The sequence below is a fragment of the Manacus candei genome, unplaced genomic scaffold (assembly GCF_025592945.1).
Source record: "Manacus candei isolate 608988 ecotype Guabito, Panama unplaced genomic scaffold, ASM2559294v1 h1tg000011l, whole genome shotgun sequence".
NCBI classification, from domain to species: Eukaryota; Metazoa; Chordata; class Aves; order Passeriformes; family Pipridae; genus Manacus; species Manacus candei.
In genome coordinates this window covers 15,260,054-15,281,221 of record NW_026138059.1, presented here as the reverse complement: position 1 = coordinate 15,281,221, position 21,168 = coordinate 15,260,054, and positions in this window count along the sequence as shown.

Genomic DNA, 21,168 nt, shown 5'->3' with positions numbered 1-21,168 from the left:
TGTGCACCAGAACACATAGGCCAACTCTGACACCACACTCTGCACAGCCATTGCTTAGACTGTCAAAAACCAGCTGTGAGTCTGTACAGAGACATGGAAAATAAATAGTATAGGTACTGGTGTGACAGGATTGTTAGCAGCTCAAGGATTCTCTGGCACAGTGAGGTATATAATTCTAAATTAAAACAGAGAGGAAGGCTACTTGGCCCAGGCACTATTCAGGACCTACCCAGTCACATCACCAGTGTCATGAGTGTTGGTGCATGCCCAAATAAACCAACTCAAAATAAGAACCATAACAACTGATGTACACTTATTTCAGAAACCTGCTGGACTCTTAACCTCAGTATTATCGAGCAATCAAATCCACGAGTTATGTATTTTATAAAACACTTGTGATAATTATGGAAGCTGGGAGAAATTACGCGTTTCTAGGTCTGTGCTGCAGATACTCAACTGAAGGAAATCTTTTTCAACATGCTGTTTTTAATCTGTGTGAAACTAGCTAATTCCTACCACCTAGTTTGCTCATATTGCAGTGATTTAACCCTTGGCATTTTCAGCACATTCGCCACAGGTCATCAGTTGCAACGTTTGTTCACTTCATAGTAGATAGTTCACTTCAGAGTAGATTGCCCGCAACCCTCCCTATTTTGTTTTTATAAGCATTTTTGTTCTGTTACACTGGACAAAGCAGTCAGCAGGATATTTCATGAGGTCATCTTTTGAAGTAGTATTTTTTTTTTTGCAGTAGTAATGAGAATTTCCACAACAGAATATTGTTGCTAATTATTTTCACTCACCTAATTAAACCATCTAAAGTTTAAGTGTCTAATTTAAGATAATTTATTTGGCTGCCTATGTGGTTACTGCAGAGAGAGAGGTCTCAGAAAGCAAAAGATCTCCAGTATATTTTTGATACTTATATTATCCCAAGATGAGTCACCCTCCAGAAGTCCTCTCTCTTTCTGCTGAGTACAGAGGTAGTCAAAATGACAAATTTAAAATAGATGCCCACCCTTGCTTTTATGCAGTGTACATACTAAATTCTCTGCAGATGGACTGCAAAGAAACAGCATTACATAGACACAGCTTTAAATCACAGTTAACTGTCATGAATGAGTGGTTTAGATGATTTAAAGGATCACCGTCAGAGGTATTAGCAAAAGAGGTTTAATATAAATTGGCAAAAGCACGACAAAGGTTGGTGGCAAGTTTCACTCTATTACTTCCTACATAGATGAAGCACACAAAGGGAAATCATATTAGAATCCATCTAGAATTATTTACATGGACACCAGGGACAAAAAAGGGTAAGGGTGCAAAGGAGTGAGGGGGATTCTCTCACAAAGTCACAAGGCTCAAAGTGGACTCCTTACTTTCTAAATTCCTGATGGAACCGAGGTGCAGCTGAGTCCAAACTTCGCCTCAGGCTTGGTCAACAGGTTATATCTAAAGGGCTTAACGGCCCTTAATCATTGACTAATTTAACACTTAAGGAATGATACAATAGGATTTACTACAAGCACAGCAGTAACTTAACTATAGATCTGAGACTACAACATTCACACTACACTTGCTAAAGGGCATTTAAATCAGTTAACATATGCAAACACAGTATTTACACAGGTACCTGTTAAAAATTCCCCTCAAGTTTGGTGAAACACATCAAATGACTTGGTATTTCTCAGTGGGTAAGGGTTGAGCCTCGAGGAGTTGGGGATGGGTATCAATCCAGGCCTCACCATCAGCTTTCAGCAACGTTCCTCCAAGTATCTTGAGAGTTGGCGAGCTCTGAGAGGCATCCCACACACAGGGAGATGCTGCAGCCATCACTTAGGACCACAGTTTATAGGGTCACAAAAGGTTTGGCTTTAGTCATCTGTCAGTCTCCATCCTGGACACAATTCCCATCCAAGATGGTAATTACTGAAATTTCCTCAGTAACAATAATATTGTTCCACTTGGGCTATGATTCAGACAAAATAATGTTCCAAGGCTATTTGTTAGAAAACAGAAGTTTCTAAGGCAACAGAAGTTCCTGGGAACAGACAGTGTTTCTGATAAGCGCAAGAGGACTTTAACTGCCCAAGGTTAAGCCCATTAATCAAGGCTGAGGCCTACCGAGAATTCATAAGTTGCGGGGCGGCCCAGGAAGGAGGGGGGGCGCACAGGTGTGGTGGTTTGGGCTAGGCCTTCCTTGGTGACCAGTTTGTAACCAAGGAAGGGTCCAGATTTACCCAGTATTCCCTACGATTTTTACGTAAACCAGACTATAAGAAGAAAGGAGGAGAGGCCTTCGCTCTCTTTCCTTCTGGCAGCTTGGAGGTGCAGGTTCCCTGCTGTTGAGTCTGTGTGTTGGGGAGCGAGACCTGGTTAGGCCTTGTCGACCTTGGGAGACAGAGGTTGCCGGTGATCATTCCGGAGCGACCCTCGGTTGTCCCAGGAGAGTAGTGAGCTACTTTCTTTGCTAATTCTTTTAGTTGTTAGATATTGGGTCACTAATTGGAATATATATATATTTTATTTTAGTTTTGTTCCCTTTTCCCTTCCCCCTTCCCTTTCCCTTGTGAAATTGTATATTTTAATTGTATATAAGTGTAAATATATTTATATATCTCACTTTGGTTGTCTCTCTCTCGTTTCGGGTTTTCTTAGGTTTTTTTTCTCCCTCTTCTCCCTGAGGTTTTGGGGGGGGGGGACTTCTGGTGGTAAGGTTTGGAGACTTGGCAGGGAGCCAGCTTCAAAACATATCAACAGGTGAGACATTATTTCAGAAATTTAGGAAGCAAGCTGAGATTTTCTACTCCATATCAAACCCCAGGTCTCTGTCTTTTCCATTGTTATGATGAAGTTGAATGAAGTTTCACAGAATTTGGTGAGCACAATGAGTCTTTTCCAGGCTGTTCAGCTCAAGGTATTTCAGTTTCTTTTGTGGGTTTTTTTGGGAGGAGATTAGGGTTGGAATTTCAGTAAAAGCCATCATCACCAAAAGCCCAGACCACAAGTAAGGCCATAAATATGGTTTTGCAGCTGGTCATCATATTTAAGAAGGATACAGAAAAATTGGAGAGCGTAACAAGTATAATCAAAGATCCAACATTAAGAATATATAATAAAGTGGTGTTGTTTAGCTTAATAAAGGGAAGACTGGAAGGGAAGAGTTGGAACCTGATGATTTTCAAAAACCAGCACAGAGGAAAAGCAATGATCACAGCAAGGAAAATTTCAGGGCAGACATCAGGAAAAACCTTCTCAGAGTAAAGAAGTGCCTGGGGAAACTTGCCAACTTTTCATTACTGGAGCTTATTAAAATCAAGATAAATGTCTATCAGGAATGACTTAGGCATAGGTGCTCTGTCCTAGGGAAATATAAATAGAACAAATACATCCTTCCTGTATAGGTCTTTCATTATCTGAGTTATTTTTTAAGAAATTTATTTTATTTCTCTGTTTCTTATGGCTTTCTTATAAGAAATGGGCTGACTGGAACCTCATGAAGTTCAAAAAAGGCAAGTGCAAAGTCCTGCACCTGGGGAAGAACAACCCCAGGCACCAGTACCTGCTGGGGTCACCCATCTGGGAAGCTGCTTTGAAAAAAGAACCTGGGTGTCCTAGTGGACATGAAGTTGATCATGAGCCAGCAGTATGTCCATGCCATAAAGGTGGCTCCCATTATCCTGATCTGCATTAGGAGGAATGCTGCCAGTAGGTAGAGGGGGGTAATCCTTCCCCTCTACTTGGCACTAGTGGGGCCACACCTGAAGTACTGTCTCTATTCTGGGCTACCCAGTACATGAGAGAGATGGACATACTGGAGAGAGACCAGCATAGGGCCTTGAAAATGATTGAGGGACTGGAGCATCTTTCATGTGAGGAAAGACTGGACGAGTTGGGACTGCTCAGCCTGGATAAGAAAAGGCTCAGGAGGATCTTACAAATGCATATAAATACCTGAAGGGAGGACAGAGCCAGGTTCCTTTCAGGAGTGACAAGTGATGGGACCAGAGGAATTGTGGGCACAAACTGAAAAACAGGAGGTCCCTTGAGGAGGCATCAGGAAACAGTATTTCACTGAGAGGGTGAGTGAGTGCTGGCACAGGTTGCTCAGCCATACTGTAATCCTGTAATCAATGGGGGCAGTAAGCAGACCCGCAGAACAATTCTGAATGTTTCTGGAATTGCTCTTCTCCCGTATGTCTGTCTTTTCCTGACACCCGTACAAAGAGTACCCAGGTTAGGTGTCCATGTTTTGGGCAGGAGGGGATAAATCTGGGTCAAGGGCTGAAAAACATGGATAGCAGACAGCTCCTCAGAGGCAAGGTCCCTGCTTAGCTTCCACTGACTTCCCTTGGAATTAGTGGTGTTTATCAGCCCACTGAATAAAGGTTGTTTTGGTTTTTTTTCTTGACAGAATTTAAGCTTCTCCATAAAGAGATGTAAAACACAGCCTCTCAGATCATTAAAATTATGGTCTTTACTTCTCTAGCATATGGCAGAGAAGAAAATCCTAAAGTAAATGATTGAACATTGTGTTATAATCCTCATAATGTTTAAATAAGGCAAAGACTGTCTCACACAAGCTTCATTTTTACCAGTCCTCAGTTTACTTAAACATTAGGGAGGCTATAAGAAAACCTTAGTTCACTGACACTATGAAACATAACAAAAAGGGGATTGCCAATGAAATAACTGTACTGGAATGCTTGTAATACCTTTGTGCATTTCTGTAATCTTTTTGGTCTTTTTCCAATTGATATTTACGTTTGATAATCTGAATCTTCTTTAACCAAATACATAAACTCTGTTTTAAACCTTTTATCAGAAGCAAGAGTCAAAGCAAGAGTTAATGTTAAAAGAGATTTTCAAATTTCGTATTTTTCCTTCTGTTTTGTTATACTGAAAATCAAACTTTCCTAACTGATTTGAACAATCCTATCCAAGTTAAACTTACCTACACCGCTTTCCTAATTCCACTGCCCGCACAATAATGTCTTTGTTTTAATCTATCATATAAATGCAAATAATTGATTTTTTTTTTTCTTTACAGACATGCCACAATCTGCCCTTACTTCCTTAAACTATTTCTAACGCATTTACTGGTCTTTAAAGTGATGTAAGTATCTCATTTCAGATGTCAAAGAGCCTTCTTTACATCTAATGATTGTGAAAAGACAGTTAGTATTGTTAATTATTACATTTAGTGGGTGGTGTCTAAGTGATGAACAAGAATATGCACTTTGGAAACACAAGGAGGTTACCAAGGAAGATTGATATAACCTGAAGTTATCAAATATCAGTATACAGACATGAAAATAAACAGCAGAAAATTATTGTGACTGCAAGATAAAATAACCAAGTTCTAAGTCTAACATAACAACCAAAAATAATCTTTTCTATATTCTACACATGAAATTTCAAGATAATCAATACTCTTTGTGCCACAGCATCTCCCCACGCAACATTTCTTCTCTGTGGTGACCAGTGACAGGACCCAAGGGAATGGCCTGAAATTGCGTCAGCGGAGGTTTAGGTTGGATATTAGAAAAAGATTCTTCACTAGGTGGTTGGGCACTAGAACAGGCTCCCCAGGGAAGTGGTCATACCACCAAGACTGACAGAGTTCAAGAAACATTTGGATGACACTCTAAGGCACATGGTGGGACTCTTGGGGATGGTCCTGTGCAGGGCCAGGAGTTGGACTTGACCCTTGTGGGTCCCTTCCAACAGGGCATATTCTATGATTCTCTTTTACTCTCTTTTAAAAGACTTACCATTGCCATTGGCTATAAAAGCCAGCCAAATGAAGTGCTTCATTATATGTGTCTTAATTAAGCTAGGAAGAACATTTAATAGAGCCATTTTTTAATTTTCTCCTGCCACTCTACAATAAAAATATACTCTTTAATCTAGCAGTCACCTTTTTAAAATATCATAAAATAACAAAGAGATATATTGGGCTCTTGACCCTTGACATTTGCATAGTACATTTCATTTTTTTCTTCTTTAAGGAGTGAGGAGATATTCAGTATAACATTTGTTAAGTTGCCCATTTAAAAGTCTTTCCTGAGGAATAGATTTTTGAGATTTTATTTATGGAGCTTAATATGTCTTTGCTTTACTACGAAAGGCTGTACTGCAGCAAAGCTCTGAAAGGCAAACCTGAAGGTAGATTAGTTATCCCAACTGTTCAGACTTTCCAAACCAACACTGGCACTTAATTATGGGGATGCACAGCTGGTCTGTTGGCTCCCTAGCCTCCTTGGATAAAGATATCGACCTGGCAAACTTTCGAGTGTATCATTGAGATAAGGAAGTCATGTATGCAGCCCTAAAGAAGGAACAAAGAGAAACTGTAAAGTAATTAAGTCCAGGATGTGGGAACCACAGAATAGCCTTGAACATTGCCAAGTGTATCAAGCATATAAGGTAACCAATAAAAACGCTGTTGCTTGCTTGCCTAAATAAGGTTGCTATTTGCTGCTAAGAAAGGATATAAAAAGGAAACGAGAATAATAAAGTCAGATGTGTATTCTGCTCTGAACTAGACTGCTTGTGTCTTTTTTGACCATCACAACAACTCAACAGCGACACTTAATGAGTTTCATTAGCCTTTCTAGGAGGAGGAAAGCTTGAAAAGCAATACAGTAAGAAAACCAAAACCCTCAGTACACTCTGGGAGCAAGAGTGTATGGAATGGAGGGGGGAACAAACACAAGGCTTTTATTTTATCACTAGATCCCCATAGGACAGATACTTCTTGCATGCTGTCTCATAAGACGGGAGTTTAGTGTAACAATGGGGGTCTCAGAATACAGCCTGAGCTCAAAAACAGGTTCTTTCCAATTTCTGACAGCAGAATTTACAAGAGTGAATGTGCCAGTAGTGGAGATAAGCAATATCATCTGGGTGCCGTGCTCCTGTGGACTTAGGAACAGTTAAGAAGCACAGTGTATCCACAAAAGAACAATACTGTTAAGAGGAATAGACTTGGAATCTGGATCTGCTGATACTCTTGTTTACAAACCCTCACGTTCTCAAAATAAAGAAATCTCATCTCTAATCTAGAAAAATAACCATATGCTTGTCTAAATACAATTTCTAACCCAACTGATATCAGAGTAGGGATTACTTTTTCAGCCCACATTATTTTTACAAGTCAGTCACTGGTGGTTTTCCACATATTAGTTACAGCCTCCTCTGAAGCTATGGCCTGCTTATTTAGAAGCAGCTCAGTGATTCATTGTGCTGCTAGGAAGTGAAGTGTGAGCTGTATCAATTTCAACAGAGTTGCTGGCAGAGAAAGTCAAACCCTTTGCTGACAGGAGCTATAGACAACACCCTTGTGCAAGGCAAGCTGCAGTTACTGGGCCTTCCAGTGAACAACTATGCAGTAATTTCATCTTCTTTTCAGGGACATTTTAGTTGACATTAATTTTATCAGTGTCTATTTTCCATGGAAAGTTTAAGTTATATAGCTAACTCCAGCAGGCATGAGCTTTCCTGAGATTTATAGTGATCTGCTGTCCTGGTTTTGGCTGAGATAGAGTTAATTTTTTTCATAGTGTGTGGCTATATTATTATAATATAATGATACTCAACTCCGCTTGTTGATGGCGTGCAGCCAAATCTGTTTATTTCGAAGAAAAGTCCTCCTTTTAACCCCTCCAGAGGACGTGTGACTGCCTGGCCAATGGCAGCATAGCACACACTGCACTGTCCGTCCAGGACTCCAACTCCCATGAAGCACCCTTGCATCCCTTGGGACCCGTCCGCTACATCTCCCCCACTCTAAATATTTAAGGCAAATCACAAAAACAGTGCAACAACAACAGTGCAAATAACAGAACAATACCTTATACAACTACTATAGCATCGTGGTGACCCAACACACCGCTTACTCTGGTTTCTTAACAGCTTATATATCTGTTGAAAATGTTTTCTTTAACCTTTTTAAACTTGTTCATATTACCTTAAACCTTTTTTTTCCTAAGGGGTATAGTGTAACTTGGAAAAACAGCTTTACTAGCCTAAGGGCCTTGGCCCAACTGTGTAGTACCTTTAAACTTATAACCTTTATTAATCTCAGGGTTTATACAAACTGGGAAATTCAACTTTATTTCAAAAACAAGCTAAATGTAGTAAACTAAATTCTCTTAATGTGACCATGTGGCTGTGGTAGTGATACTCTTATAAGGTGTTTGGTGTTTAAGGTTCTTCATACATTTACACAACTCCTTTATTCAGTCACACACATTCACACTGATGGCCGTCACTCCACTCATCACACACACACTCATGGGTTTTGTATAGACTCTGCATTTTGCCACATTGGTCATCTTCAATTGTAAACCTGAAATGTAAACATCATTACCAAATGGTAAACATAACTGTATTTTTAAACTCTGCATTACTCTGGTTCTTGCTACTGTGGGGGTGTACCTAGGTAAGGTTTGACACATCTGGAAGGAACCCATTTCAGTTCATGTAGATACACATGCATAACCCCTCCCACATGTCACAAGATCTATCAGTCCTGTCCACTGTCCTGAAATTAGATCCTTTATCATGACTGGTGGTTTGGGAGAGGAAAAAGCTTGAGGTCCATGCTGCCTTTCATGCCTGCTTTTTTCAGCACTATCACAATTTAAAAAATTTATGACGTATGTGGCTTTCCACAGATGCTCTTGTGGGGTACAGATGGATTCCCCCTTCTTTTGTTTAGCTAACGTCTTTTAGGGTCCAATGTGCCCTTTCTACTATGGCCTGCCCTGTAGGTGAGTGTGGAATGCCTGTAGTGTGAGAAATTCCCCAATTTGACAGGAAGATTTTTACCTTTTCTGATATGTACGCAGGTCCATTATTGGTTTTGATTTGTTTTGGGGTACCCAGTGTTGTAAAACAGCTGAGCCAGTACCTTATCACATCTTTTGCCTTTCCCCCCATGTGTGCAGTGGCAGCGATGTATTTTGAGTGTGTGTCAACTGTGACATGTACATATTTTAATGGCCCGAATTTAGGTACGTGTGTTACATCTGTTTGCCATATCTCATTTGCCATTAATCCTCTGGGGTTAACTCCTTCTGAGATGGCATGAGAGTTATTTGTTGGCAATCTGGGCATGACATGACTATGTTTCGAGCTTGATTGAGTGTGATTTGAAATTGTCTCTTCAGTGAACACGCATTCTGATGAAAAAATGAATGAGACAATTTCACTTGCTCTAAGACTCTGGGCACAGTGTTAAACATAGCTGCTGCATCCGCCCTCTGGTTCCCCCCTGCTATGGGCCATGGTATTTCTGTGTGTGATCTTATGTGCATGATGTAAAAGTCAAACTTCCTGTGATTAACAAGGAACCAAGCAGAACGCATTTCAAACAACAAGTGAGGATTTGCAACATCTCGAAGGAATGAACTTTCGAGATGGGATACTAAGCCTGCTGCATAACAAGAATCTGACAACATTAACAGGTTGCTCTGAAAACCTTTCCAAGGCAATACAGATAGCAGTCAGTTCCAGAACCTGTACAGAACCTTGGTTCATGGTTTGCACCTCTTGTTCCCATTGTCCTGTATCAGAGTTTACCCATGTCACTGCAGCTTTCCTGGTCCATCTAGATGCATCAGTAAAAACTGTGAGGCCTTTTACTGGTTCGTGTTTGCATCTGGTTGTGGCTTTTAAGGGTAAGTTACCCATTTCTGCCCAAAGCCTATGTTTAGAGTAATGAATAGAAATGTCACCGTAGTAGCCTGCCAAGGCAGTCTGGAATCCAGCATCTTCAGCCAGCAGCCAGTCGAGGCTGTCCTTTGTCACCAGGATGTAGATGGTTGCAGGGTCCTGTCCGTCCAGCTCTTGTAGATGTCCTCTGCCTTTAATGACAAGCTTGGCAAACATTTCATTAGTGGTCCACACAGTTTTAGGGGGTGAACGGGACAGAAACAGCCATTCTAGGACCCTCAGTGGACCCTTTTCAGTCTGATCCCACTGAAAAAAACCTGCAAATGGCTGGAACCTGCTAGGAACAAGAGCAAGGTAGATTTGCAGTTCAGTATTTCTCCTCCTGCCTTGTCTGTTCTTGATTGCCTTGGAGCATGTTTCTAATGCCTGCTTTGCCTCTGGAGTCAGAGACCTGCTAGACGTTAAGTCTGAGCTACCCTTTAAGAGTTCAAACAGAGGGTGTAGCTCCCCTGTGGTTAAGCCCAAAATAGGCCTTAAACAACTGATGGCTCCTAGGAGTTTTCACAGTTTCTTTAAAGTTAAGGTATCTTTTACCTCAAGCTGAAGTGGCTGGGGAGAGATCTCCTGCTGCATGATTCTCCATCCAAGGTAAGTCCAGGGCTGCCATCACGGCATTTTTTCTGGAGCTACTTGCAATCCTGCATCTTGGACAGCATTGGTTAGAGCAGTAACAACAGATTGCAACTCAGTCTCTGTGGCCGTGGCAATTAAGATGTCATCCATGTAATGACAGATGATTGCTGAGGGAAAAAGCTTTCTGATGGGGTGAATAGCTTTTGCTACTACAGTTTGACATATTGTCGGACTGTTTCACGTCCCTTGAGGAAGAACAACCCAGTGGTATCTCTGCATGGGCTGTGCATTGTTCAGAGCGGGGATAGAAAAGGCAAACCGTGGAGCATCGTCAGGGTGCAGAAAGATGGTAAAAAAGCAGTCCTTTAAATCAATTACCATTAACGGCCATCCTGCTGGAAGTGTAGCAGGTGAAGGAAGTCCAGGTTGAAATGCCCCCATGGGTTCTATTACTGAGTTAACTGCTCTTAAGTCCTGCAACATTCTCCACTTTCCAGTTTTTGGGGGATACAAAACATGGGAGTATTCCAGGGACTGTTTGTTGGAACAATATGTCCTGCTGCAAGATGCTCTTTTGCAAGCTTCCTTGGATGGGCAAGCCGTTCCTGTTTTATGGGCCATTGATCAATCCATATAGGCTCATCACTTTTCCAGACTCGTTTAATTTGTCCTTGGAACGGCTGTTCAATGGCCCCTACTGAAAAACCTGGCATGCGCTGCCGGCTCAGCTCCCACTCCCGCTGCGGCGGCTCAGCAGCTCCTTCACCGTCGATCCGTCTTCTCTTCGTCTTTTTTTCTTCTCCTGGATCAGTGCACTTTCTTATCTTTTCTGAGCTTGGTTTAATCTTGCATCTCTCAGCCGCGTGCTGAGATCGGACGCTTTTGAGATGTCTAAATTTTTTTTGGTTAAAGACCCCCGAGTTTTGAAACAAACTCGTTCCTGGACCCTACCAAGATGCCTTGGTGCAGGCTGTTAGAATTAATGCCTAATGTAGGTTCTGCCCCGCGTGGGGTGTGCCACATGTGGCTATATTAATGTAATATAATGATAGTCGACTCTGCTTGTTGATGGTGTGCAGCCAAATCTGTTTATTTCAAAGAAAAGTCCTCCTTTTAATCCCTCCGGAGGACATGTGACTGCCTGGCCAATGGCAGCATAGCACACACTGCACATGTGCCTCTTGGGCCATCTAGGACTCCAACTCCCATGATGTGCCCTTGCATCCCTTGGGACCTGTCTGCTACAATAGTGGCTAATATGGAGCTATGTTTTGGATTTGTGCTGAACACGGGGCTAATAACAGAGGGATGTTTGTGGTTTTGCTGAGCAGCACTTGCACAGCATCAAGGCCTGTTCTGCTCCTCATACTGCCCTGCCAGCAAGGAAGGCTGGGAGGGGACACAACCAGGACAGCTGACCCCAACTGACAAAAGGGATATTCCATACCATATGGTGTCATGCTCAGCATATAAATCCGGGGGGAAAAGGAGGAAGGGGGGGACATTCAGAGTTATGGCGTTTGTGTTTCCAAGTCATTGTTACATACACTTTCCTGGAGATGGCTGAACACCTGCCCATGGAAAGTGGTAAATGAATTCCTTGTTTTGCTTTGCTTGTGTGTGTGGCTTCTGCTTTCCCTATTAAACTGTCTTTATCTCAACTCGTGAGTTTTTTCACTTTCACCTCTCTGATTCTCTCCCCCATCCCACTGGTGGGGGAGTGAGTGAGCAGCTGCCTGGGGCTGAGTTGCCAGCTGGAGCTAAGCCACATCTGGCAATGCACATGAACATCTCTAATGAACACTGAGGTAAGACCTCTAACACCGTCTCAGTTGTACCCACACATACAATATAAATAAACAACATAAGAACGTGAAAGAGAAAACAGGAAAAATAAGTCTTTGAGTTGATATTCAGAAGCAATTGATGGTTTCATGGGTTTCAGGCTTTTATTTTTCCTTTTCACTGTGATTTCTGATTTCTTGGACAGATATTTCCAAAAGGACTAAAAGACCTGCTTTACTCATAGACCTCAAATCTTCTATATATTTCTACTTTATGAATTATTTTGAGTATTTTCCTAAAATCAGATAGATATATTCTCAGTCCTAATCCAATATAAAATCTAAATGCATCACAGCAGTCCAGAAAAAAACCCAAGAAGTAATACAGGTAAAAAAGGATAAAAGTTTGAAATGAAAAAAAGTCTCCCATAAATTGTTTGTAAGAAATAAAGAACAAAGAAGAATATCGGTGGAGGGGCACGGACAGACTGCTCACAGACCAATTTGATTGGCAAAATGTCAGATTTCTTACAAGAAGAACACACTTTATATACTGCTTATTACACCCAGACACGTGATTCTTCTTCACACAGCATTGGATACATAAGGAAAATATACTTTGTTGTACACTGCTAATTGGACCACAGTCGGTTCCATATGAGCTGAGGGCACATGTTCACCCTCTTGAAATTCCACCTTAACTTCAAAGGCTGAAGCCATATTAGCTACGCAGTTCTTTTACTGTCTGCACCAGCCATGCCAAGGCAAGGCTCACAGAAATGCAAAGGAAATTGTTCACGCACAATCTCCATTCTCCCAACAGAAGAATCCTCCAAAAGAAGCATCTTGCAGCTGTGTTCCTAGCAGCCTGATCCCAGCTTACACAGCTGCCTTGCACCAGAGCTGGCCTCCAGCTGGTCCCTAAGCTGGGTGAGAGGTTGCATAGCCTGGAGGGTACCGCACATGGGGCTTTGCTTCTTGGACCTTTACCTTTCATCTTCGTTTTCCATTCAAACCTTTCTATGATCAAGGTCACAAACAAACTTCAGTGTTTGCCTAATCTTACACACAAAATGATCCAGAGCTACACTGAGAGCAACACTCCCCAGTCTGGATTGGCAGGAGCTAGCACAGTGTGATGGCTGAACCAGGCAAGCACAAATGCCACGGAAAAGGTGTACCTAAAACATTTTCTCCCACATGGGTCTATTTTAATGGCTTTAGGCACCAAAACTAATTCCCATTTTAAAATGTCATCTTTTAAGCAGGATTCAAAAAATCAGCTGCCTTCAGAGAAGGTCTTTCACAATAAAGGTCAAATTTTTGAGCACTCAACCCAGGACCTGGGAAACCCTGGATTCCAGTCATATGGCAGCTGGACAGAGTTTGAACTCACAACATCTAACTGTCTTAGCATCTTTATGAGTGTTTTTTTATAGCCCCTTTTGAATATCCACTACTGAGGACAGGAAGGGAGTAGATGAAACAAAGATAGTGGCACGTAGTAGCGTAGACCTTGGATTCTAATTACCTACCTACCTATATATTTTCTTTCATTTTCTGAGGTGATGTGTATTCCTTGAGGACTATAAAATGATTTCAAAGACTAAAAGCAGCAGTGGATGTGCTGTGTCCAAACTAGCCCCCAGCAAAATGCAGACACTTGGACTGGCTAAGTTCCATAGAAAATAGAGGCTTCTGTCCTGTTTTCATGGCAATCTGACAGCAGCTCTGATGGCCTTTGTGCTGTTGCTGCAGGGCAGAGGGTACAGCATTCTGGATACAGCCCCTCTTTTCCTAAGCTCAGCTAGTAATCCTCAAAACGGAAGACAATATGGCTCTACAAATGGGTGCTGGCTCTGTCACCCAAAACCTTTGTTGGATAATAGACCTGCCTGGCCTCAGGGGACCCTGCCCCTGGCTGCTACCCAGTGGAGGACATAAAGGGTACTGTCCCATCACAGCACCAGCTATGCTTTGTGTTTTGGGTGAAGATGAGGTCTGTGATGCAAAACTCTACCGGTCTGCCCTATTCTATGGGATGTTGATGGTCCTTAACTAGCCCTGCATGGCTGAAACTCTGCCAGCTTCACTGGCAGCAGGCACAGCAAGGGCAAATTAGAAACCAAGGGGCAGTGATGGGCATGGCCCCTTTATACAGAATATGGTGATATAGTCAGGAGGCAAATGCCAATCAGGTGATAAAGAAACAGAAAATGTGCTAAAAACTTACACGGTACAAGGGTGAAAAGAGTGAGGAGTTAAGCTCTCATACCACAGCCCGCTCTTTTCATCACGTTATATGAGCTGTCTGCCTTCGAGGACAGCAAGACAAGGACAGTAAGCACCATGTGCCCTTGCAGTCATCATCTGGTGAGCTTCCAACCTCATATAAAGCACAAGGCAGCATCTTGGCAGTTCTTTATGCATACTTGCCCAGTGCTTAGAGTTATAATTTGGAAAACTGAAATCTAGTTCACATTCCTCTTCTGATTGATTTAACTCATATCTTAACTCAGTGTGTCCTTCCAGGATATTGATAAAAACATGATTCAAATTACCAAAGGACATCTTACCTCAATTAATGCATTCCCACAGCAAATTATTTCCTTATGAAAATTCATTTTTTTATTAAACATATACATGAACTTCAATATACATAAATTTCCCTCCAAGCTCCTCATGTTGTATAAACACAAACACAAAAATTCCTAAGAAATCTGCAGTTACTTGAAGGCAAATGTACAAAACCCCAGCATTATGGAGTAGGCACTGGGATGTAAGAATCAACTTCTTTAATCAAATAACTTGTATTTCTTACTCTTTTCATCAGTTATTTAAAACAAGCCTATAGCATTTTAAGGTATAGTACACAATACCTTAAGAACAACAGAAATAACTATGTAGGCATAGAAAGACTCATCACTACTCTCAGGACTGTATATTTATTAACTTATTATTAAATTATTTATTTTCTATTAATATCTACACTCAGTTTATTTCAGTGTGAATTAAAGGAAAATTCTACAGATTTCATCTTTGTGATGGTTTTCTTGACAATTATGCCTGAGAGTTTTCTGATTGCTCTAATGCAAAATATCCAGCTTCAGTCTTGGAGAGCACCCTTTTTGGCATCTCTGTTTATACTCAACAGTTTTATTGGTGTTTATGTGAAGAGAACATTTAGTGGAGTTCGTTTTTTTAGAACAGATTCTGTTAAATTTTGCAAATATAGTTACGGAGGTATCTGGGATAACAGCTCATAATGTGGCAGTCCACATTTAAACTGCTTCCCAGCAGCAAGTGTCTGAAAAGACACCAATTAGCACAGAAGATTTGTAATGTGGAGAACTAATGCTTCCAAAAATAAAGATACAAAGATGCTGACTACTCAAGACAGTAAATTTATACCTTCTGTCTAACAGAGCAGGTCTAAAGCAATGGATAAGGTCATATAGGTCTCACATAAGAAATTAACTTAATCCAGCAATAGTTTGGACACACATGATTCATTGTACACAAAGCGGGCTTTCCCAGTTTTACTAATGTGACAATTTTGAACAATTTCAGTCCCTGAAAAATTTCTCAAATAATAAAAATATGGCTACCAGGTAAATACATTGCCTAGCTACAGGGATCCACATGTGTACAGGTTTTTTCTCTAATTCTTGCCACTGCAGGTTTCAAATGCTATTACACTGGTATGTGCATTTTCCTGACCGCCAAGACTGGACCACAAAATACATACACAAGGTATTTCTCAAATGATCTATTTCCTATAAAGCCTTCAGTGACTCAAAAGAGAATGTGAAAAATGTGGGGAAAGCTAAATGTTGATGAATGACAGTGTTATCTATGAACAAAAGAAGCAAATTACTATCTTTGTAAAATCCACAATTGCCTCTGAGAACACCCTCAACTGTAACACTGCATGCTGGTGATTCCAGTTACTGAATGGTCTTGGCTTATCATTAGGAAGGTTTTGCATTTCACAGGAACATTTTCCTCTAATTTCACCTAAGGATTAAAATACAGTTCTGTATGAAGTCTGAACAGTGCTTACAAATGACACTGGATAGCAAGAAAAAGTCTTCACAGTCTAGATCTCTGGGTAGCTTTGTTTTAATTAATTGTATGTATTTTCATAACAAGTTCTCAAGACTAAAGCAATGGAAATGTCTTCTTTCCTCTGATATTCTCAGACCTTTTGACTTTACCCTGTTGAACAGCAGGCTAATTTTACCACAGTAATGATTGCTGCTGCTATTTCTCCCCCCCCATTAGACATTTCAGTTTTAAGGAAACAGTTAATTGGAATCTTTTTGAATTCACAGGATTATTGTCACCTTCCTTGTATCTAATTTCCATTTTATCTGCTTAATTCTTCCCAGAAATGCTGTCAAAATTTTATTCACAAAATACACAGAAGTAAAAAAATGCACTTTTACAGAATATTTCAGTCAACATATGCACATGTACTGTAAGGTACACGCATATATATGTATGCATGTAAGTACATATACAGGTAACAGTTTCCTAGGTTACCTGGATTCTCCAACTTCACTGATTTCCAGGCAAGCTGTAATTCCTCAGTATATCCAAAATTCCCATAGCCCCTGTTGCATGGTTTTAGGTGAACTCTGGTGCCTATATGTAACACCATGAACTTATTTCTATCAGTCCAAATTCTGGAAATTCAGATATAATGTTCCAATCAAGTACGCTCCCTAAAATGAAGTAAAAATAAGCTGACAGTTTGCTTGACCATAGCAAGCACTGTCTTCTCCAAACTACTTCAGATATGTCTGCATATCCTACAAAATTTAAATATAGGAATTAATTACTAATAAAAAAATATGACTGTCTAAACATTCTGATCATTAAGACAGTTCTCTTCAACTACCATCAGCAGCAAATTTTAATCAGAAGAACCTTTGGTTTGTTTTCTTATCCCCAAATAATTTCTAGTTCTAGTGCTCCTCATTTCACCCCCTGGTCACTGAAATTTTGATTGGAAGATTCATCACATGAAGGATTGACAAGCACTATTCAGAACCTGCTTTTCCAGGGGAATATGGTGCTAACAGCATAGCAAATATTTACTTTCAAACTCTATATTGCTAAGTTTGACTCAGTTCCTCCCTCCGTTGCTATCTCTTTGTACTTTTGCTGTCTGTCAACTTTAAATAAGCATTTTCTATGCTACCAGGAAATACTTTCTAGTAATTACCCAATTAAGGTTAATATCTTCATTTCCTTCTGGTTTGGTGGCAGACCCCTCTTTCTCAAACAGCCATTACTTTTCATTCCCTAGATACATATTTAAAGTAGCAAGAGCAGGAAAAGAAAAGCAAGTCTATTACTACCAACAACTCACCTAACGCCAATTTATCAGTAACTCTGAATATACACAACTTTAAACACTTTCAGCTTTTTCTTTGGGCAAGTGCATTTCCAGATCAAGTAAGCTACAGCAAATACCAAACTGTGCATGATTCTTCATATAGCTGAATTACCTAATATAACTCAATGATCTAATATTTCGTGTTTCAATCCTGATAATGTCCTCAAATATTTCCATTTCATTTCTCTACATTTTTATTACTCAAAAACATACAGCACACGGATCAATTACTTTGATTTTTTAACAGTCTTTATAGAGTCAATAGAAACAACTGTATTTAGAAATTCTACTTTTTCATTGTACGACACACTGTTTGTACCTGATAATTCAACAACATCACTGAATATATTGGTTTAAATTAGCTGAAGTACTGCTGCCAGCAACTCAGCTTGTTTTATTTACACCTAAGCAGAGAAACTATTGCCTTCAGCATGAGAAACGTCTTCAAAACTGTTGATGTCCCAAGGCTCCTTAACATCTACACATAGATCACATTTGATTTGGACATATTTAAAATTTATGTAACAATGCATTAATAACTGCAGTCTTAAAACATTAGCATGGTTAGAATTACAAAATAGCCACAAAAATGCTTCAATGCAACACATCTTACTTTTTCTGACCTGGTTGACATAGCTCCAACCATGGGATTACAAAAGGACAATGTCAGAATGTAGCATGCAATCATCAGCTTCAAAAAATACAAAAATAACACAGTAAAGAAACAATATTTTGATAAATTGGTGGAATATATGAAAATTAAAATAGGATACGATATATAAATGAAAAGTATGAAAAATAAAAGTAAATGGCAATGAAAAATGGTATGACTTCTAAGAATCTATTTTTGTCTGCTTTTTCATGTAGATGTTAAGCAAAATTTGATTATTTGTAGAATAAGCTTACAGGATCAAAATGAAAGCAAATACTGATTAAAATATGGGACTTTGTACTTCACAGATAGGCTTAATGTAAATAAATAAATAAATATCTACTGACACTTTTACACTGTGGCACGCAATTGAATTTTTTTTTTTTATTCATACCTAAATGTTCCTGTGATTGAGTCGTATATTTTTTCTTCAACTTTCAGTAGAGGTTCTGTTCAAGGAAAAAAAAGAAAACATAAAACTGCTTTGAGAGGATACTATATTGGGTGTGACATGTAAGCTTGGAATCTAAGTAAAAGCTTGGGATATTTTATATTTTAGGCTACTCTGGTGATTCTTTACAGGCATTGTTTGGAAAATTAGTTCTTCTAATAGAGAAGACATTACAGAAAATATTAAAAAAAAGTGACAACAAATATGGTCAGAAGAAAATGGTATGGCAAAATCGTAAATTTGCAAAGCTCCTAGTAATAGGAAAGGGAGAGAAAAAAGAATAATTATCAGTGGCAGCAGATTTGAGAGGCAAACCTTGATCTCCAACTCAAACATTTCAAAAAGTCCGGATGTTTTGCATCCCTGAGTCCGAGTAGCTGAACTGTAGAGAAGTGTCTCTTGGCAAGTGTCAGCCTCATTTCTTTGTCAATCAGTGGAACACAGAGGAGAGAAAGCTGAGATGGGGAATCACTGCAAATCATTGCATGACTTGTTACGGCAACGTCCACTGTCACCCCTGTAAATTTAGGAGCTTGTGGGAACTGGTGAGCTTAAGTCATCCACTCACTTGTGTCTTTGACCTTATACATTCTACTTCAGCTGTATGATCTTACTCTTAATGACTAACTACTGTGCAGTTCAGCTCCAAGGTACTCCATATGAGTAAATTCATTAAAATTCAGCTTTAGAAGGATTTAAGATAGTAAAAAATACACACATATTAATGAAAATATTTTCATCACATTAACAAAAATACGTGACTAAAAATCCAGCATGCAGCATATTCTCACAGAAAACAAATGATATTAAGAAGTTGCTGTCTCTTTTTGTTGGTGGTTTGTTTTTTTCAGGATTGCATTTGCTGAAGTGCACACACTGTGTGGGAAAAACAGGGCATGCAGCGGATGCATTGAATTGGCTCACTGAGATGTTTCAGAACATAGTTGTGATTATGGAAGAAGCAGAAATTAGAGTTACTCTAATGGGACTCCCAAGGACTCTTGGTGAAAGATTATTTAACATTTTTATTGATTAATCAGTGATATTCATGTAAAGCTTGCTATTAACAAAGAGATGGCTTTAATAAAGGTTGGCAGTACTTTCCAGTTATACATCAATTTGATTTGCCTTGCAAGCAAACAAAATAATTACATTGTAGCTAGCTGCACTGTAGTACATCTGCTGAAAAAAGGATTCTGGCTACTTATGTTAAAAAATGCCTTGGAAAGCAGTAATCACAGCAGAATATACAGGAAACTGTCTGAATAGGAAACCTTGATGAAATGGTATGGCAAAAGGGATTAGCCTGACCTTTTGGGAGTTTGTAAGGGTAAGACAAACTAGAAGGTAGGAATTTGTCTCACCTTTGTACATCTACTACTATAACACTATGATTTGCTTGCTAATTTGGTGTATCTGCTTACAACATCAAAATACTTCAAAGTGTTCAAAAGTGTGCCACAGAAAGTGATCTAGATGCTGAAAAGTTAGCATTGTGGTAAGTGTCTTAGGGAGCTTGATATATCTGGTTTGCTGAAGAGAAGTTTCACAGCTAATGTGTGCCCTGGTATCTGCCAATGGAAAAGATATCCAAGAATAGGTGCCAGCCAGTCTCCATGAAAAGACGTAGTAAGATCCAGTGACTGGAATTTTAATTTAGACAAATTTAAAAGAGATACAATTTTTTAGTTGGAAATAAGTCACATTGCTGGCTGATCCCATCACAAGTCATCAAATCATGTATAAGCTAAAGCCTTGAAATCTATGAATGTATCAGTTCCTCCATTTTACTCTTTCCCTTGTGGCACATGATAAGAATAGTTTCCTGAATATACCAAATATATCCAACATTATACCCAATCCGATATGCTGGAATGGTTTAGCCTCACTGAATTATTGGGCCTTGACAAAGAAATATCAGTGCATCGCCAATAGGACAGACAGGTCACAGCACATGTTCTAGCCTTACACTTCACAAAAGCATTACCCAATATATAGAATTTAAAGAACAGAAAATTAAAAACTAAAATTACTTAGAGCTATCACTAAGTTACTGACTAAATCAGGACACTTAAGACAGGCTATATCTCCTCTAACCTTATACAGCTGTGGCCACAGGCTCCTTTTCCAGTCAATGGAGAGAAGGGGGAACAGTCTGCCTGGAATACTTGACATCTATCTGAAAGTGAGCAATATCATACAAATGTTTACAATGTAGGTCTTAGGTGAGATGAATTCCAGCCACACACCTCACATTTCTCATGGTAAAATCAGGGAAGTATAATAAGCTACATTTGTAATATGTTACTTGGTATTAGGCAAGTAACTAAGTTCTCATAATGTTAGGGCTCTCCAATTCAAGGCCTATTGGTACAGAGAAGCCCTGGCATCAGACAGACTGTGAGACTACAAGCCAGTGTCAGCACTAACAAAATGAACATATAAATTTCAAAATAAAAACCATGCACGAAATCTAACAATTCTTTTGGGATGCAGCTGCAAAATGTGCTAATCCAAAAGGTATTTATTTAGGCACAGGCAACACTAGTTGACCCTAGAGGGA